At 39.5% G+C, this 20239-nt stretch overlaps 1 protein-coding gene across 1 annotated transcript in view; it reads left to right on the forward strand.

The window, feature by feature from the left end:
- Positions 1-20239, forward strand: part of LOC117792934 (homeobox protein prospero) — a 58314-nt gene that overhangs the window by 20564 nt on the left and 17511 nt on the right. The window lies entirely within an intron of this gene.

Genomic DNA, 20239 nt, shown 5'->3' on the forward strand with positions numbered 1-20239 from the left:
GCCAAAGTGACATGTTAATAATCAAGCGGGTAATTTAAAATGCAGCAATAACAGAAGCTGAAGTGTTGCCTAAGAATGATAAGCTTAAGTCGTATCGACTAGACGCTACCCTATCCCTACATATTCATATTATATGGGCAATTTTACCTACGTTTCATTAACAGTGAAAACCCCTTAGAACTGCAAACCTATAGAGCAAGATTTCGATTCAATTATATTCGTTTCTTTTTGATGGATAGAATAATAACAACAGTAATTTTATTTAAAGACAGTTTCAAAAAAATTCAAAATAAAATAGAATAAAATTGAACAAAAGAAATATTTTTCTTGGTTTATTTAAAAAATAGATTTTGCACTAATTATTTTAAAGAACAGATAAATACTTTTTCAATTTATAGCTAAATAGAGTTAAATATCTCTTTTTTCTTGGTTTTTGTCTTGTGATTCATATTAAACTAGTTAGATTCAGTTGAATCGGAAAGGTTCTCCATTGTTAGGGTATATACATGTATCTATAGCTAAAAACAGACATCTTTTGGTTATAATTGGGTCAGGCACACGTGCCACATGGTAGTGCCACAGCTGACGCGCAGGCCTTGGCAATAGACAGACAATGCCACAGTCGACAAATCACAGTTGGCCACAAATAGACACGCGCCGACTGCAGCAGCGGGAGAAGGAACAGGAGCAGGATGAGGATGGCAGCAGGAGCCAATAGAGAGCACCTGATATTGATGCAATGTCTTCAGTCTTTGACTGCATTTGGCAATGTTTAATCATGGAGGATGTGGAAAACAGATTGCAACACCAGATGACGCTGCTCAAACAAAAGCCAAAAGGTTAAAAGGAGGAACGTGGATGGGCAGACAAGGAAGCATTCAGGCTGCATCTTTCATTTTGGCAAACAAAGGACAGAAAGAGGGCAGGATATGCGATACATGCACTTTTGCACATTGCCATGAGTTATGGACATCTTAGGGATGCGGGCGCATATCGATTACGATGATGCCGACTTTGGCGTATGATTTGCGTTTCTCTTTTTATTCTTTCTTTCTTTTTTTTTTCATCTTCTATTCGGTCACCGCAAAAGGTGCAAAATCGGGCAGGACGAACGTGCCACACATTGTCTGTGGCGACTTAACGATTAATTCGATTTATGTTTTAATGCTGGCAGCGAGAGAGAGCATGCCTCAATAATGCTTCAATAATTCGGCCACAAATCATTGCCAGCTACTTTGCATCCATAAGATACTTGAGGCGAGATCCCAATATTCACAGCCAGGTGGGAATGCCTCAAGATATGAAGCAGCAGCTGTCAATTTGGGGAGGGAGCAACTATGAAGCCACAGCACCACCGTGACAAACGAAACCCACTCTCAGCTAAATATACAAATTAACCCATTCAAACAATGAACCCGTTGTGTGTCTTGAAATGTGTCAAAAGATCCGAAAGATGCAGCATTCAAAAGCCAAACAATAAGCGCAGAAATGAGCCCAATGCATATCAATAAAATCGCAGCAAAAGGAATTCCATTTTCAGCTGCCAAATGGATCTGAAAGTAAAAGTCTGCAAATTTCCTAAAGAAAACACAGGAAAAACAGCAGATTTTCTCACACATTCAAATGGTTTTGTCAATCATTTGTCATTCGAGTGCCGAATACTGAATGTTGAAGGGCTGCTCATGGGCATTGAGAAGATTCCTGCCATTGTTTAATCCTTTGCGCTTATTTTGCATTACAACCAATGCGAATCCTTTGCGCCGACCTTTGACCGACCATTCAGGTGTATCACCAGCAACATTCATTCAACTTCAGTTGGGTTCTCATCTCTTTGGTTTGATTCAGCTCTGCTCTTTGGGCTGTTACCTGTCTTTTGTCCAAGAGTTTTTCCCCGACTTTACTTTTAGCCTGTTTTTGTTACATTTTTGCATAGTTTTTGTCCGTTTCCCTTTGTCTTTGTTCGTTTTGTTGTTGTGTGTTTATCGAGGACGATTTCGGCACTACAATAATTTTAACGCAATTTTCAATGCTGTTGAGGCTCAGGGAATTAGCTGACAAACTTAAAAGAAAAACATATTTTTGACAAACCAAAAAAAAAAGGAGACAGAGTGAGATTTTTAGCTGGAAAAAGGTATTTAAATGTAGATGAAAATATATTAATTTGAAATCTATGCATGTACTATAAAAATTAATACAAATAGTAAAAAAAAAGATATTTATGTAATTTTTTTAAAATATTTAACAGCCATAGTTCAGTTTAACTATAAAAAAAACCTTTGCGATCTAGAGTGAAACAATAAGAAAGGATTCGCTTAGTTGTTGTTAGGTCTTAGTAAATACTATAGCTATCCTCGCATATCAATTTCACGTATTTGTACATACTCTTAAGTAGTCAACAAATGTATCGTCTAGGCAAATGAATGTCAGCAATATTTCGCCAGAATGAGACTATTTTTTTCATCTTTTTTTTCTTTTTTGTTGCCAGAGATAATCAGGAAACTAATCCTTGTAGTAAGCGGAGCTCGCTATAGATTGTCCTAATTGAAATGCGGCATTCTAAGCATTTTGGTGTGAACAGCGAATAGCGAATGCATTTTGGCAGCGCAAAGCAGAAATTTCCGAGTACAGAAAAAAGAATGTGTTGTTGTTTTTGTTGTTGCTATGCATTGTGGATTGCATCTGTGAGATGTGTGATGTACACTGATAAAAAAAATGTACTAAGAACATTTCAAACAAGACCAAGTTCTTATTTTAAGAAAAAACGTTCTAAAAACTATAAAAAAAAAAGTTAAAAATTATGTATTATATTTTTAAATTTCTTTTTTTTAATTTTGATATATATACATTTTATTCTGTCTTAGTAACATTATAAAAGTTAATTTAATTTGTTACGACTGGAATTCGAACCGCGCCTATAGTTCATATTTATACTTTTCTAACAATTTAAGATTTGTATTCTTATATTAAGATTTTAAGATATTTTAGATTAATAATCTTAGTTTTAGTAATTTGGTCTCTAAAATAATCTTGTTTCAAGAACAAAATATTTAAGATGAATGTTCTTGATTTAGTTGGTTGAAAGTTGGTCTTTTTTTTCAGTGTATATGAGGTGGGATGGCAGCTTATTAGCAAAGATTGTCTACACAACAGTCGACAGACAACAACTGAAATTGATTACCAAATGCGACAGGCATTTCGAGTGTGTATGGAGATGATAAGGAGAGGTTTGGGTTAGGTTTAGCCGTTGATACTCGTGCTATGTAGAATGGGCGCCTAATAAGCACAAAAATCCACATAGAGCAGCAATTCCTTTTAATTGAAAATCTCTCGGCTTTCAGTTGTTGCTGCCTGCCACCATGTGAGAGTCGCCTCCTCCGCTTGCCACTGCAAATCATTTTCACTTTACTTTTTCCTTTTTTTTTCATTTTCGTTTTTTGCCTGCATTTCTTTGCGCCTGCAGTTCTGTGCGTTTAGTTGCGGGGGCAATGGAGTGGGGGGAGGGGGAGGGGGGCAGTGGAGCAGGAGGCGTGGTTTTGTTGCCTCCAAATGCATTCGATATTGCATTTTTACATTTTGCTCGTTGGCAGCGCAACATACAAGGATAATAAGTACTTTAGCGAGACGAGGAGGAGACGAGTCGAGGCGCTTGGCTTTTGCGACTTTTTGGACTGATTGACTTGACGAAGCGCAGCCCTTCTTCCCTTGCCACCCCTCCCAATATACTTTGCTGGCAAAGTTGATTGCAGCAAGGACTTGCGTCTATATTGCGCCGAAAAAACTGCATCGGGTGCATTTGGCTTGGCAAACAACCAACAGGACCAACCCGGAGATTCAACCCGTACTCAAACGCGTACCCGGATCCAGTCCAAGCCAAAGCCAAACAACAGTCAAACAGTCATGAAAAAAGTTTCGTTAGGCCTTTCCCCCTCCCCTCTCTCTTTCATAGTATCTCCACCTTCACTTGTTACCCGGCTGCATGTGCAATGCATATTAGCCTGAGTTTGTGTCCTGTGCCATCCTCAGAGCATGCATGTGCGTGTGTGTGTGTTTGTGTGTGTGTTTGTGTGTTTGTGAGTGTATGTGCATTGTCCTTTTGGTCGAGCTGCAGACACTGCGCCTCAGTCATTCTTCAGCATTTTATGGCGTCGTTTTTTTTTGTTTCCGTTTTTTTTCCTGCTTTCCTTTTGTTTGATTTGTAAAATGCAATATGCTGTGCTGCCCAGCACGACTCCCCCCCATCTCCCCCATCTCTTTCCTGTCCCACCCACACACACACCTTATTGCTTTTGCAGACTGCAATATTTTTGATGCAACAGCAGTTAGACTGCATTGGCCAAGTTAGAACCGATTGCAGCTTAAGTCAGCTCCAATCTCGATAAACAGCTCGAAGGGAAATTTAAGTAGTTACCAATAATTTGGCCTATTTGGGCTCTGCAGTTTGTTTGAAAGTTATTTTTTAAAAAATGATTTATTTTATTACATTTGTAATTTATCATAAATAATCAGTTAATATAAATTACATAATTGAGTACCGACAGTTTCTTAATATTTTTCGAATTATACAAAATTGCAATTCTTAAACACATTTATTTGAATAATATAAAAATTATATATATATATAAAATTTATTATAATGTTAATTTAATTAAATACATATTATTTTGTGCTTTATTTATTAAAATTCCTTTTTATTTAATTTTTAAGTTTTACCTTCCCTTATCAAACTCCCCATGGTGCTTTATCTCAAACGCAATGCAAATATTGGCGCTAAGTTGACTCAGGGTTGCTACAGGGAAGCTCCTTCCCTATTCCTGCAACTCCTGCGCCAAAACGCACTTCATGCCACAAAAAAGTTGACTCGAGTCCAGTAGCAGATGCCCCAAACCAAATGGTCGGCTGGTCCCCCCCGCCTCCTGCCACCCTTCGCATCGCCCGACGTCGTTTTAATTCGAGTGCGTTTTTCATCAACAGCCTGGACGACGACTGCGACGACGACGACGACGTCGGCGGTTGCAAATCCACCGCACCACAGCGCACACTTCCGTTTAGCTCGTCAGGCCACACAGAGAAAGTCTTGAGGCTACAGTGAAGACCCTTCAATGACCAACAGGCGACTGCGCCAAAATGCAATGCCTACGCGGCAGCGGCAGCGACGTCGACAGCGACAGCGACGTCAGCGTCTACGTCGGCGACTTGAAGTGAGGAGAGTGAGGCAAAAATCAAACAATCAACAAAATAAAATCGCCGGCCGCGTCTCCAGCCTGTCCAGCTTCACCCCCTGCCCCCCAAAAGTTTTTGTTGCCTTTGTTCTGCTGCTGCTGCTGTTGTTGTTGTTGCTGTTGTTGTTGCTGTTGCTGCTGGTGCTGGTCGCTGGCTTTATGCGCACGCCCCCAAAGTCCAGTTTTGCAGTCATCAAGTTTTTTTGAGTCAGACCCAACCCCTGGCACATCCGCATCGCCCATGCTTCTTTGCCATGTCTTCGCATCCGTTGCATTCACTTTGGTCAGCCCCCCTGCCCGGAGACTGGCACACCCCACCCCACCCTAACCCCTACCCCCTGCGACCCTCCCTGCCTTCATCATGTGATGGTGCTCGTCTTGTTCAGCTCCTTCGTCTGACTGCAGTGCCACCCTCTTATTTATACTATACACTTTTATTTATTTCTTTTTTTTTTTTTTCTCTTCTTGTTTTTGGTTTCTGCAGGCGGCGCGTTCTCTCTATATATTTTATTTTTAATTAATTAATGTGAATGTAAAGTACATTTTCTACAAGTAAAACTTGTTTTGCAACTGGCAGGTTCAACCCTTTAGGGCGCCTGCCCACCTTACCACCTTGCCACCATGCCACCTTCCCACCAACTCCCAGTTGCCCATCCATTACGTAGCGTAACGTAGGCTAACACGCCTTGGCGCCCAAACGGAAACATAAATGAGACTTGAACCTGCAGCCTCCTGCAGGCAAGAGTCGAGCCTCCAAATATGCACCATGCACCACTAAAGAAATGCAGTTAATTTACTCAGAAGTAGCGTTGCCTCAAGCGCCGAGAAAAAGAGTGGGGCATGTGGCATGGAGCGCGGGCTGGGGCAGACTGAAGAAGCAGCTGAGAAAAATGTTGCTGCAACAGAAAGTTGCCCTGCAGTTTCTTTTGTTTTAGTGTGCACGCCGTAATATATGCAACACAATTTTCCTTTCCTTTCCTTTCCTATCCTACTATACATTTTTTTTTGCTCTCTTCGCAGTCGTTGGAAAATTTTGTTAGTCCTTGCTCGCCTACCTGCAGGAGGAGTCAGCAGGGGCAGGAGGTTAAAAAGCGTTGCCTAGTTGCGTATGCAGTCGCCACTTTGGATACCCTGTAAGCTGAGCATGTGGAAATGGAGTAGACTGCAGTCTTAAGTGAAAGAAGGTAGCTGCTTTCAATGAGTTTATTTCAGGGTATCTTTTAGTCAATCTCACACAGTCATATTTCTCTTCGAATAATATGCATATATGTGCGAGTGTGTGTTCTTGTGAGAGGCAGTTGAAAACTTTGCACTTTTCGCTGTAGTTGCTAGTGGCCACCGCATCTTTCCCCTCATTCCCCGCCTAGTGCTCTTGCCATTACCATTGCTGCAGCTTCACGACCCTTTTTAGCATTCGTTTCACTGACTTCTCTATATCTTTCTACAAATTTTTTCGCTTTTTTTTTTGGGCGCCCTGAAAAAATGTATCAAAAGTTATTTCTTCACGAGGTTTCGTTGCACTTAATGTTAGGTCTATGTGTGTATGAGTGTGTATGTGTATGTGTATGTGAAAAGCTTGACGGCAAACTAGTCTCCAGGTTAGTTAATCTGTAACTCACTCTTGTAGAGTGTAACATGACATGCTGATATATACCCTCGATAAAAGTTATTACAACTATCATCTCAAATAATCTATTTCCAGAAAATCTTAAGTGGCGACTTTAAATTTTTAGGAGAAAGTAAAAACATGTAGAAAAGAAATAGTTCTATACAAAATACAAATATATTAATTAAATATTGTCTGAATGATTTCAAAAAAAGTGTTCTGTATTGATTTTATCGATTATTTTACATATTACATTTTATTTATAATTTTTAAAGCAACAACCTTTTTAAAACAGTCAACAGTTATCGCATAATTATTTTTTTTTTTTTTTCTTATTTTATTTTACTTAGTTTTTATAGCCTACTGTTACTATTAATAGTAACTTATACTATAGGGGAAGCAAAATTAATGAAGTTCTTAACTACATACTTCAATTTTTAAGTCAGAAATTTATTTAATTACTAATATCAGAATATTATATCCAATTTTCTATTAGTTATTTATTTATTATCACCCTAATTATACTTCAGAGCACTTTTAAGTCTAATTATTATTTTGATAGCTGTTAACTAAGGACCCACTGCACGAGGTTAGCTAAAACTTGGACATTCTTAGGCAATGGCAGTTGCATCAGTGTCCTGCAACATTGCTGCTGCCTTCACTTGTGGGTTACGGTTCAGCGACACTCAGCTCAAAAGGCTTTTCGCGCGTCTTTCCATTCAGTGTCAGTCTCAGTGCATGCCAAGCCCCCTCAGAGACCCGCACCCCTCTCCCGAGGCACACATGAAATGCAACTGTCCCATATGCAAATACTGCGCCCACAACTCGATGATGCACCTTGAGCAAAGTATGTAGGATAAAAAGAAATTGAAGCAATGCTGTGCTGCAGGGGAAATGGGGAGACAGACACATTTTAATGATGCATGCAACAGTAAACTGCAATCAGATATGCGCACATCGTTAGTCTTCAGCATCAGCCGCCGTTTGTTGATTATCTTAGAATGGAGAGCACACGACAAGAAAGATAACTCATACGCTCCGTTGCCGACGCACATATAGAAATTTATTTGCTCAGCAAATAAACTGCAGCCGTTTGCTGTGTGTGTGTGTGTAATGGGTGTGTCAACGTGTGTGTGTGTGTGTGTCAGGAAGGCTTGGTTGTTCTTCTCATGCGTCCCTCCTAGGTCTTGGTCTGCCTTTGCTCCTGCCTTGCGACCCGAAGTAGGAAACCCCTAACGGAGGCACTTTTTTATGCAACTTCTTCAGCTCGAGTGGTTGCCCAAGTTGACGTTTCAAATGTCAATTGTGTGCTTAACTGCATTCCTTTGACAACGTCGTCGTCGTCGTCGTCGTCGTTGTCGTCATCATCCTCGACGTTGACTTTTCTTATTTGGATTCGACTGTTGCTGAGTCGCTCAACCCGCCTCAGCATCATTCTACCTTTAGTCTCAGCCTATTTCTACTTTTGTCTAATTTTTGGTTTCTTTTTGTAACAATGCAAGGCTGGAAATGCAGAAAAGTCCTAATTTCACATATACGCGTACACTGTAAACTCACAAAGTCAAGATCAAGTCAGTTGTAATTGTAAAAATATAAATAATTATTTATAAGAGCTTATTATTATAATTGAAGATAAAATATAAATAATTTTTAATTAATTAAAAAATATAATATTTCAATGTTATTAAGACTTTTTTTTGAAGGCATATAAAATTTGATTTTTATATATTATTTTAGAAAAATAGACAGGAATGTCTTACTGCAAAGCATTACTGTTAACTCACTTAACTTAGTTAACTCACTTCCTTATTCTCACAGTGTACTTGCTCAGGGTATAAATAATTTCTTTTCTTTGGCTTTCACTTTGTTTGAGCGACGCTGCAGCGACGTTGCAGTTACTTTTGCCAAGTCGTCGGGAAAATATGTCGCATTCATGCAGCAGCGAAAGAATGAGAAAGCTAACCAGTGAGAGACAGAGAGAGAGAGTGGGTAAGAGAAAGAGTCAGGCTGCAATCTTGCCTTCAATTAAGCTTTGACAAGTGCATTGCATATGGACACTGAAAGGGGGAACAGAAGACGCAACCCAGGCAAAAAAAACCCACAAAGGCCATAAATATGAATGACGATGAGGATGAGAATTTACAGACGGCAGACTGAGTTGACTCCTTGCCTTGGCCAAAAGGATTTGCCGGCCAAAACGTGGAAAAATTGTGCAAAAATATAAAAAGAAAAGACAGACAAAAATGAACAGAAATATTTATGCTGAAGAAGGAAACGCAAATAAATGAATTGCACTTTTTCTTTGCAAATTTTCTTGTGCTTGTGCTGCGATTTCAATGAACTGCAAACTCAATGGAGGAGCTGCAGCTTCTAGGCACAAATAAAAAGCAGAGAAAACTTTATCATATTGTGTTTATTCTAAGCCCAACAGATACAGATATATATACAAATACAAATACAGATAGAGGCCGAGTTAAGCTGAGTTCCTCCCTTTTAATTAAGCGGACGCAAGTCACAGGCCCATTATGCTTAGATAATGGCAAGGCCAAAGATTGGAGGGAGAGGGAAGAGTGAGGAGAAGAGAATAGAAGAGAAGAGAAAAGAAAGGGAGAGAGTTGAATGCGAGTGTAAATTATGCTCGGAATTGTGTGCTCATTAATTAAAATTGAACCAATTTGAGAGCAGTACCTATAGGAGGTACCTAAAAATTCATAAGAACTGCCCAGCACTCTCCTCATCATCATTATAAGCACAACCTGAAGCTGCCGCCCACACAAGTTCTCAAAGTCCACGCCACTGCACTTTGAGGTGAGCACTCCAAAGTTTGCCACGGCCCAGGAGAAGTGACTTCACAAAATAAAACAAAATATATATATAAAAAAAAAATTATAAATATATTACTTTTGGTCGGCACGTTGGGTTAGGGGCTTCACTGTTTTCGTAGGGGTCTGAGTCAAAATGCAAATCTTGCAGATTTTTAATTTCTTTTCAACGAAAATTTTATTTTCTGTTTGCATTTCTTGTTGTTCGCGAATGCCAAAAAAAAAAAACAAAAAAAAAGAGAACAGAAGCAAGTCAACCCTTTTATTTACCAGCTCTGTCAAGGATGCGGAGATGATGATGATGATGATGATGACGATGATGATGATGGGAGCGCTGCTGCTGTTAAGCTTTTTTATTATGTATTATAGATTCATATTATGCACTTTTTAATTTCTTTTGTCTCAAGCATCGAGCTAAATCTTTAGCTAGAGCTGAGCGCAGGACACGAATAAAGTAAAGCTCACGTTAAGGAATATTAATATTTTATTAAGATTTTAAAAATATTATTATTAATTTTTCTTTTAAATTCTGAGAAACTAACGTCTTCAATAAAATTAATAACTGCATGTTGGCACATTTTTGAATTGTCTAGTTAAGGTTTTAGGTAACTAAATGAAAGATTTAGCGTAGTTAAATAAAATTTAATTGTTTTTCGAGATTTTTTAAATTGTAGAAAATAAAGTTGAGATTCACTTTTTATTCTTACATGTTTATAATTATTTATTTTAATATATATACTTCACTTACTTGCTGCCAGATCACGCGTCCATCTCAAATCACGAGTCACGAGGCTAAAATCGCTGTTAAAATGTATAAGAAATGCGTTTTCGCCAGCGCCTGCCACAGATTTTTGTAAAATTAAAAACTCGCTCGCTGTGAGGCATCATCAAGTGGGCTGCAACGAGCCCAAATGTCCTTAGCAGAGGCAGCCAGCCACCCTTTATGTAGCACATGGGAAGGGGTGGGGAGCAGTGAGCTGAACTCTATTGGAATGGGTTGTCTTCGGGTATGCATTGCATTTGCCACACCAAGTTTCCAGCTTCAGTTGTTTGTGCAATATTTTTAAGACTTTTTCTTTGGCATTTTCTTGGCGCTTTGACATTTATTTTTTTTCGGGGAGTGTTTGTGCCGCAGCACTTTGGGGTTGCACATTGTCTACTTGTAGGCGCATACAGGCAACAATTACAGAGCATAATGAATTGTGCCCGAGGGTGATCACAAGGCGGCGGCAATGAACTTGCATTGCCAGCAACCCACATCCAATCGACATCCCGATAGGCGACCGAGTCGTAGAACCCTTTCAAGGAACCAAACTGAACTTCACTTCACGCTCAGCTAACGTTTTCTCACCAGAACCCAGGAACCCACCAGCTGCTAGAACTCCTACCCAGAAACTTACGAATCATGTAAAGCTATTTGCGTGTCCATTTCCATAGTGCACCTTTCGGGCGACTTGGAAAGCGCCTTGAAGCATAACCAATGCGAGCAACTAACCACCAAAAAGTAGCTCAAGTATTGCTCAGAAAGGAAACTGTTTACCACTTGGTCTCCAGATCTCTTTTGCTTTCCAGCGAGGGTGCACTTTTCACACGGTACATTAGGAAGTAGGGGTGGAGGGGAGGCGGTAGGCAACCCAAGGGTCGGCAATAATTTTTAATAATTTCCTTTGGTTAAATAGTTTTTCCTTTGACTTGATCACAACAATTGCGCATGCATACAAATTCCCACAAAATGACCAGAGACCACAATTGAAGTGTTAGATACAAAGATACAATTGCGAGCAAGTGGTCGTACTCACACTCACACTCACACTCACACTCGCTGTCGCAGTTGCAGTTGCAGTTGCAGATACAAGATAACTTGATTGCACTAATTTGAATGCAGAGCAACAACATCAACAACAGCATCAACTCAAACAGTTCCCATGCCCAGTGCTATTTAGAGCGACAACTGTCAACTGCTTGGGGTGACCTGTGGGGGTGGGGAAATGTATCTCAGAGATACCCAAACATTCAAAGTTCCGTATACTGCAGATAATGTTGAAGAAAGCAAAAGAAACAATGATCACACCGAATTTTAGTTGCTCTACACAACGAAAATCCACAGCAATAGAGAATACAGGGTGCTTCTCAATCTCATTTTGATCAAAAAACAAGATACTTTTTAACTTTTAACTCCCTTGAACACAGACATGGTAATCAGAAGGAAATTATTTAAATAATCAAACAAATCTCTTCCGAAATATCTGCGTATTTGATCTTAAATGCAACTGACCACGCAAATCACTTGTTCTAGCTGTTGCTTCCCCTTTGAAGTGAGGGTATTGCAAGTAGTAAAAGTCTAGTTCCGCATGGGACAATTGCTGGTTCCTTCTTCTGCAGCAGCAGCTGTTGTTGTTGGGACACACAGTCTCAGTCCGAGGCTGAGCTCAACTGCTCCGCTAGGGGTTACTTCAATCAATTTCTGACAAGAAGTGTTAAATCTGCACAGTGCCACACAATTTAGCTGCAATTGTGAGCTGTTGTTGCTGCTGTGGCTTTATTAGAATATCCGGCAGCTTAGAGACACAGACAGGGGCAGACAGCATGTCTGCAATGCATCGCTCTACATTGTCATAATTCATAAATCAACTAATTCTGAAGTCACTGAAAGTTGTGCTGGCAGAAATAGTAAAACAACAAATAGCCCTAAAGAAACTACTTAATGGCAGGTTTCAAAAATCAAATGACAACAGAAAACAGAAAGCAATACAAAAAGTTCAGTCAACTTAGTAAAAAAAAACTCAAGGAAAGGCTGCAGTCGAGCACCATTGACTGTGAGAGACCCTGTACTTATTCTGTATAAAGCTAATTTTGGTAAAAGACATAAAATGAAAATAGATCTTCCGAGTTTCATTTCCGAACTTTTGAGAACCCATCGGAACAACAATACTTGTCATCAAAACTAACATTTAAACTGTATTTATAAATATAATAATAATTATAATTAGTTTTATTACTGTTATGGAGGTAGATGTGGGCGTAGAGAACTTAAAAAAAAAAAATATTTTATTAGCTTAGCATAGACAGGAACCTTTATTAAAAGTTTGGTGTCTCTAGCTCTTGTAGACTTTGAGATCTAGATGTTCAAGAAAACGGCTAGACAGTCAGAAGGACATATTAATCTAGATTCTGATGCTGATTAAAAATTTTGATATAATTATGGGCTCTGTCACGCCTTTGTCTGAATCTTATGTCCATTTCGCATTTCACAACTTTAATAGACCTTTTGTACTTTCTATGTACAGAGTCCAAAAAGGTTCCCAGGCTCAGGAAAGGGTTTCAAGTTGCCTTAATGAACCGCAAAGACAATGACAAAGTCAAAGACAAAGACAACGACAGCGACAATAAGTGAGACAAAAGGTCAAGTCTAAGAAGTGAAAGAGAAGTCGCCCCAATCAAATGTAAAGCGTAAAGTGAAAACAAAGCCTAGAGTTAACTGTGTCAACAAAGCTGCCCAAAAGGAAACGTCACGGCGGTTGCCTGCACTTCCTGGCAAGAAACAGCAGCCGGGAAGAAAGGAAAAGAACGAGTAAGAAGTAGAAGTAGCTAAAATCAACAAGGGGTTTCAATTACTCAACGAAGATTTCTCAAAAACTTCAGAGAAGTTGATGGCATTGGACTATGTAATTTAGCGTGAAGCGACACCTTTGCCTCAACGTGTCCAAGTCCATGATGACCTGTCGATCGACCCCGAAAAGGCTAATGAACATTAATGCATTTGTGTAATGACTAATGTCGCGACTTTAATGTAAAGTGCAATGAAGCAATGCAAGGCCAAATTGTGCTGTGAGGGAGGCAGTGGCAGTTGCAGTGGCAAGTAAGGGGCAACCCTGCCACATCACCGGATACACTCATTAAGTGCAGAGCCTGCAACAATCGGACCTCGAACCTAAACTCATTCGAGGCAGTTGCCAGTTGAGTTATGATGCCAGCTGACGAGCTGTCAGTGTCGATACTCAGACGGCAGGCAAGTTGATTCATTGCGTAGAATCAGAGTCTGCCCTCATATTGAACTCGATTATGAGTCTCTCAGTTTATAGCACGTGTTAAACAGCCGCAGACTTTACTCCCCTATTTAGCTGTCCAGTGTCCAAAATGCTAAACCATTTTCCACAAATTTAATTTCATTAATGTTCTCGTAATCCTTTTCTTTGCTTCACATTATTTTTTCCTCCTCTTTTATTTCTGCGCGACTCTTCAAAGTTCTTGAAATGTCAATGCATTCGCGTAACGTTTTGGCGTCCTCATCAACGTCGGGCAAGTAAATTATCATAATGAATCCGACTGGGCGACTTTGCTCTTCCAACTACTTGAGTTACGTTCTCTATTTCCCTGCCGTTCTCCCTGCTGGTCTCTTCTCTACTTCTGGCCACAAGTTGCTCTACAGATTATCCTGCTAGTAGACGTCCTCGTTCTATGTCCTGTACTTGTCCCTCTTCCCACTTTCGCCTGACAGTTTTTCTTTTTAATGAAAATGTCACTTATAGCCGAGAGAGTTTTTTTTTTTTGCGAGCCGCAGGGCTAGTGCAAGTTTTGCTAATGTCCTGGCAGGACACTCCAACTGAAATGCCATTGATTTTCTGCAACAGCGCTGACCAGCGTCAGTTTCTTTCAAGCGCCTCTTTTCAGTAGGGAAGGTAAGTCCTTGAGAGCAGCTCCTAGACCGTGCAGTGTCCTTAAATGCTTCGCTTATTGCCAAAACTTTAAACCAGAACTCAAAATATTCCCAAGAATTCTCTGATTCGTTGCATAAATCAACAATTTGCAAACTATACAAATAGCACAGCTGACAGAGCATTCCCATTGTTTGATCAAGAAAATCTTTTCATTAAATGCAAGCAAGGACAACTGCAAAGTTGAGGATGAGACTGAGACTGAGACTGAGCTCTGAACAATTGAAATTGAATTTTATGCATTTACAAGATTTTATTGCGACTTTTTGACTTCAACTGGGTGCAAATTGTGCTATGGAATGAACAAGTTATTTAGCTGGAATGGAAGCCTTCAATTGAAGCTGTCAATTAAATTTAATTCCGAGTTTCAAGTCGCATTCGAATTAAATTAAATTAAATACAATCAATTTGTTTATACGCAAATATATTTAAATCAATTTGAAAGTTCCAATTGTACAATTGAAGTGAGTGTCTCTTCCCCGCGATGAGTCAACGCTTTTTTTTTGCAGTGCTTTCTGTGCAATGATGATGACCTTACTCAGTTGCGAGTCATTGCAATGGCATTAATGACACCAGCTCCATCGATCCACCTTCTGCAAGGCAACTGGACATGCAATCAAATTGCCTTTAACCTTTTTATACAAATGGAACACTTACGTACTGTCACAGCTGATTTGTGCTTCACGATAAGCGCATAGTACGCTTAGGGATGAAGAGAGAGGGAAGAAGTACAAGCTAATACAACCTCTCATTATTTCAAGGCATGACATGAAGTCATTTCTCAGTCACAGATACGTGTATCTATTAATGCTCAACCCGCCGTGCGCACACACATGAAATTGAAACTGCAAATATTTGTTCTGGTCAAGAGCGCACAACTTGGACTTGGATACAATCCCCGTCTCCGTCCCCGTCCCCTTCCCTGTCATACGCCAGGTGGAGACATCGACCTGTCCAGCAGTTGTTGTGTGTAATTTCCTTAATAACCCGCAGCCTATCACATTAACATATCTCACATTTGTCATTGAAATAAGTCAAATCCCACCCACTGTAGACCCCGTCAATGCTCCATGGAGCTCTTCTGGCTGCTTACGCAACCTGCCAGGTGTAGTCCAAATATTCCCCCCTTCAGTTGGAGGCGTTTTGTTAAGGAAAGGAAATGTTTATGCATATTATACTCCGGTCATATGCGTCCGTAATTACACTAAATGAACATATTACGGCCACAACACACGAAAATTGAATTATTAAGGCGCCTTCCCAGAGGCGTTGACTCTCCTCTTAAGTTAACAAATGGAATTGCGTGTGGGACTTGCCAAGGAATTGCTTTGACCAAGCTTTAGCAGTGACAAAGCCTAAAATATTTATAAAACAGCGTACACACTTGTAATTCAGATAATATAACTAATGCTTATGAACCTACATACAACAAGATGAGCTTCCACACTATTCATATTATATATATATATATGTAAAAATACTTTGCCGCTATTTGAAAACATTGTTTCTTTAAAACTTGTATTCTTTTATAAACTCTATTTAAATCGTATTTCCTTTACAGTCTGGTTTTCTAAATTTTGTTTTTACGAAATATTGTCAAAACTCTCCTAAAAACTATATAATCATTTCAACTGAATTTCTTGCTTCCCTGTAAACATTTTTAATAATTTTTTGTTCATTTTTCTGCTCAAACTTAACGTACTAAGAAGATTTTTTACCTTGACATCTGGAAATATTTTCTTGGCATTTTTCAAGGGTTTGAAAATACGTTACAAAGATAGCATAGTTAAGGAAAAAAGTGGCGATAAGTTCCTACAGAGTTGGGTCTGTGTAGTATGGGTAGTATGGTATTATAATGGTGGTGGTGGTGTGTGCCTTACAGTTCCATTGAATGCGCCTCGTCTTCGGCTTTTCCTTTACGCTTCGTGGCCATACAGCACGTGGCCCACGTAACGGCTGAAATTGAAAGACCGTCCGACAACAACGACAACAATAACGACAGTTGGTTTCCCATAGCGTCTTGGAAGACGTTTACAGAGTGGGGTGGCTTACTTACTGAAGCGGCATCTGGCAGCTGGCAAAGTTATACGAAGGTAGGACTCACCTTTGATTGTGAGTTAATTGAGGGAAGCGACGCGATGGGAACGGGAACAAGGAGGGGGATAGGGAAGGGGACAACTGACTGCCACGCACCAAAGCGGATGTAGAGAAATCAGTGAGAAAGCGACTGTACCTGGGCTCGAAAATGATGATAGCCAAAGGTAGATAGAGACAACAAGAGATTGAGAAAAAGAGCAAGAGAGAGAGCTGCGAGTTTCTACTGAATATGAGCAGATTTCAGTTGCAGGGTTGTGGGAAGGAAGGGGTTGGAGGAGCTCTTGGGGGCTGAGGAGCGGGAGGTTGGTGTATCATTTGGCGGGCGCTTGAAATTGGCTTCGTGACGCTTATCGCGATCAATAAATAATATATGAGCAGAAAAAACAAAGCAAGCACACACGACAGCGGCGACAGTAGAAAATAAAAAGTATCTGGCAGATACATTTGAGTAATTTGCGTCGTTAGAATTAGACAGAGAGGCGAATAATAATAATAAAAGAAAGTACGCTTGATTACAATGAAAATGTTTTTAATGCCCCGACACACACACACATGCAAACACGGACAGAGAAAGATATCTGCATAGATAGCAATGGCAAAGGTACGAATATGAACTACTACTAAGTGTAGACCTGGACACACTCACACACACACACACACACACACATACGCTCAACAAGCATTTTTTCCATTTTTTTGATATTAAAAGCGCGATAAGCAACAGACACGAACGAAACGACAGACAGACGGACAGATGGACGGACATCAGGTAACAGACAAAAGCCTCGCCACGGCGCCTGCCAATATGCAACAAAACCAACATTCAGACAAGAAGCAGAAAGCCAAAGTAGACGCTTCTGAACTTGCTCTCTCTCTCTCTCTCTCTCTCTCTCTCTTTCACTCTGTATCTCTCGGGTCTTTGCAAACAACACACAATGGACAGCAACTTGGCCACATATGGCCATTTTTACAGGCCAGCATTGCGTGTATGCGAGTGTGTGAGTGTGTGAGAGTGGGTGTATGTGCCTGCTATCTAATCAAGCACTGAAAGACAATAAAAGCCAACAACACACACAGCCACACGACAAACAGCGACCACAAAAAGTGCTCATGTCTAAAACAACAGCAACAACAACAACACCAACAGCAACAAATAACGAGAACAACATAAACCTAGTAGATATTGATACATAGTTAAGGGGAAGGGGGACTTAACTGGAGCTAGCAACTTTACGTTCGCTAAGTGCAATGACTACACTGACAAAAACCAAAAACAAAATACAGTGATCTTGATAGCTTGTTATTATTTCCAAAAGTCAATCAAAATCGTAGAGATTAAGCCTTAATGCTAAAAATATCTAACACTAACAATAAAATCCATTTAAAGTGCCCACTTGATTTCTCCCAGTGTAGTCAGCCAACTCTAACTGAAACTGCTGGTAGTGCTGCTCCACTTGAAAGCAGTTGGAAGTTATTGATATCTATAGATCCGCCATATGGCGACTAAATCGATATCGCGACTATAAAAGTATTTTCATGTAGGCAACACTATCTGCAAATAGTATGCACACTCATAAGTATCTTATCAGGCTGTTATTTGGGCTTACTTGCAAGTAAAGAAGCATACTTAAATTAAGAAATCCGTTTCGGTTACATACATATAAACATACATACATATAATAAACATAATCATAATGCAAGTTCTGTCATAATAGTTGCATTTTATTGTAATTTCCATTTCCATTCGCAGACAGCAACAACCTTTTTGCCAATTTTGTGCAAAACTTTTCGCATAAACATTAAAATCTTTGGCGTCGCACACAGGACATAAAGGACATTTTCTTATGGCATAATTTTCGCTTGAATTGTGCCCACAAAGTTGTTGCCAATTCTCCTGGAAACAAATGCCAGAAAACTTTGTCAAGCTAAATTCTAATGTATACAGGATTAACAATTGCAGACTGTCGTTTTGCACCTTAAGGGGAAAGGGGACTCGCGGGGGGGTCTTGGTGCTGCTGCCGTTGTTGTTGCTGTGAAAATGTACACAAACAAGTTGAAAGGTGTTTTTCCAACTTTCTGACGATCGACAACTTCCGTAAAAACCCAACAAAACAAGAGAATATCATTCAGGTACCGCATCGAAATCGGAACCAACAGCTACTGTATCTCGCTCTCTCTCTCTCTCTCTTTCTCTATTTTCCCTTCGCGCTCTTCTTCTTGCCATGCTCTTGTATATACTTAGATGTCAACCACCACCAGGCAAAAGCCAAAACGCCCCTTTTGGGTTGCTGTTGTCTCGCTGATCGCTTCTCGATCGTCAGACCGAGTCGAGACCGAGTCGAGTCCCGAGTTCCGAGTTCCAAGTCCCACTTTGTGTCCAGGTGTGCACTGTGCTCGTGTCTACAAGTTATGGCACGTACCTTCCCCCTTAGTTGTTGTTGTTGTTGTTGGCATGCGATCACGATTGCGATCGTCATCATGATCATCAGCTGTGCTGTACCTTAAATATTATATATATAGGGGTCGCCCTATTTTGGGGGTTGAGCGGCTTTGCTAGCGCTGATTTCTGTTCATATTCAACTCGTTGTATAACTAAAATTCCATTCCATTGGAGAGTTAACTATTCAACTCTCTCTCACACTAAATATTAATACAAGTCTCGGAGTCTAATTGACAAATTGTATTTGCCTCAATTAGTCGATTGGAGTATGCATACGAGTTTATTTTTAAGCCTATCAAATGTAATAAACTTTTTAACGGATTTCAAAGTTACTTGACCGTATCGCAAACACGTCCACCTTTTTTTTTGGGCCGAAGTGTCGCCAGCTAGCCGACAGAACCAGCCAGCCAGCCAGCCGGCCAGCAAGTTGACCTAAAGCATATTTTAATGATGACACCCGGCTAAAAGCAACAACAAGCAGTAGAGGAAAGCGGTGGAAGAGGAGAAGAGAAGAGTCTAGCACACATGGCAGTGCCACACTTCAAATGTACTAGCGCATTTGTAGGTAGTACTCGGTAGTAGGTACATTACCGTGTGCCGCGATCTGTGAAGGCACATTCCACAGCACACTTTGAGATACATTCGCCCTGCTGGGCAGATACACGCACACACACACTCATATAAATGCAGATACAAATATGAGAGCATGCAAAGTATGCGCGCATTATATAGCCCGATTTTCTATAGCATCTAGAAGGTCCAATAACTTACAGATACTCTGCGATGGAATAAAAAAAATAATGATAAAAAAATATATAATAATCAATATATTTATTTGAATTGAATTTTCTAGTCTTACAAAATATTTTTTATTCATGTCAGATTAAATAAAAATTATATTATAAATTCAAATATTTATTAAATGATTTTTCAAGTTCTACAAAATATGATTTATTTATGTCTGATTAAATAAAAATTATAATATGAACTCTAATACATACATTCATTTGAATATGTTTTTAAAACACTTTAGTATTTTTTTCTTCATTATAAATAAATATTTTGAATCATACATACTCTTTATAACTCTGTATACTCTTTATTTTAAAATAATTAAAATTATTTTAATATACTTATTGAAATTTATTGTGCGATATGAATAATTTAAATGTTAAAATATCTTTTATATTTTTACTTCGCTTGAAAATTCCGTTTATTGTTAAGTTGAAACGCAATTTCTCTAGCGTATCAAACAGACTGTCAAATTTCATATATCCTGCCAAAGGGTATTGGTTGAATTGTGTAAAGGTCGTAATTATGTGCGCTGCTGTCGTCAATCG

This window comes from Drosophila innubila (genome assembly GCF_004354385.1).
Source record: "Drosophila innubila isolate TH190305 chromosome 3R unlocalized genomic scaffold, UK_Dinn_1.0 2_E_3R, whole genome shotgun sequence".
NCBI classification, from domain to species: domain Eukaryota; kingdom Metazoa; phylum Arthropoda; class Insecta; order Diptera; family Drosophilidae; genus Drosophila; species Drosophila innubila.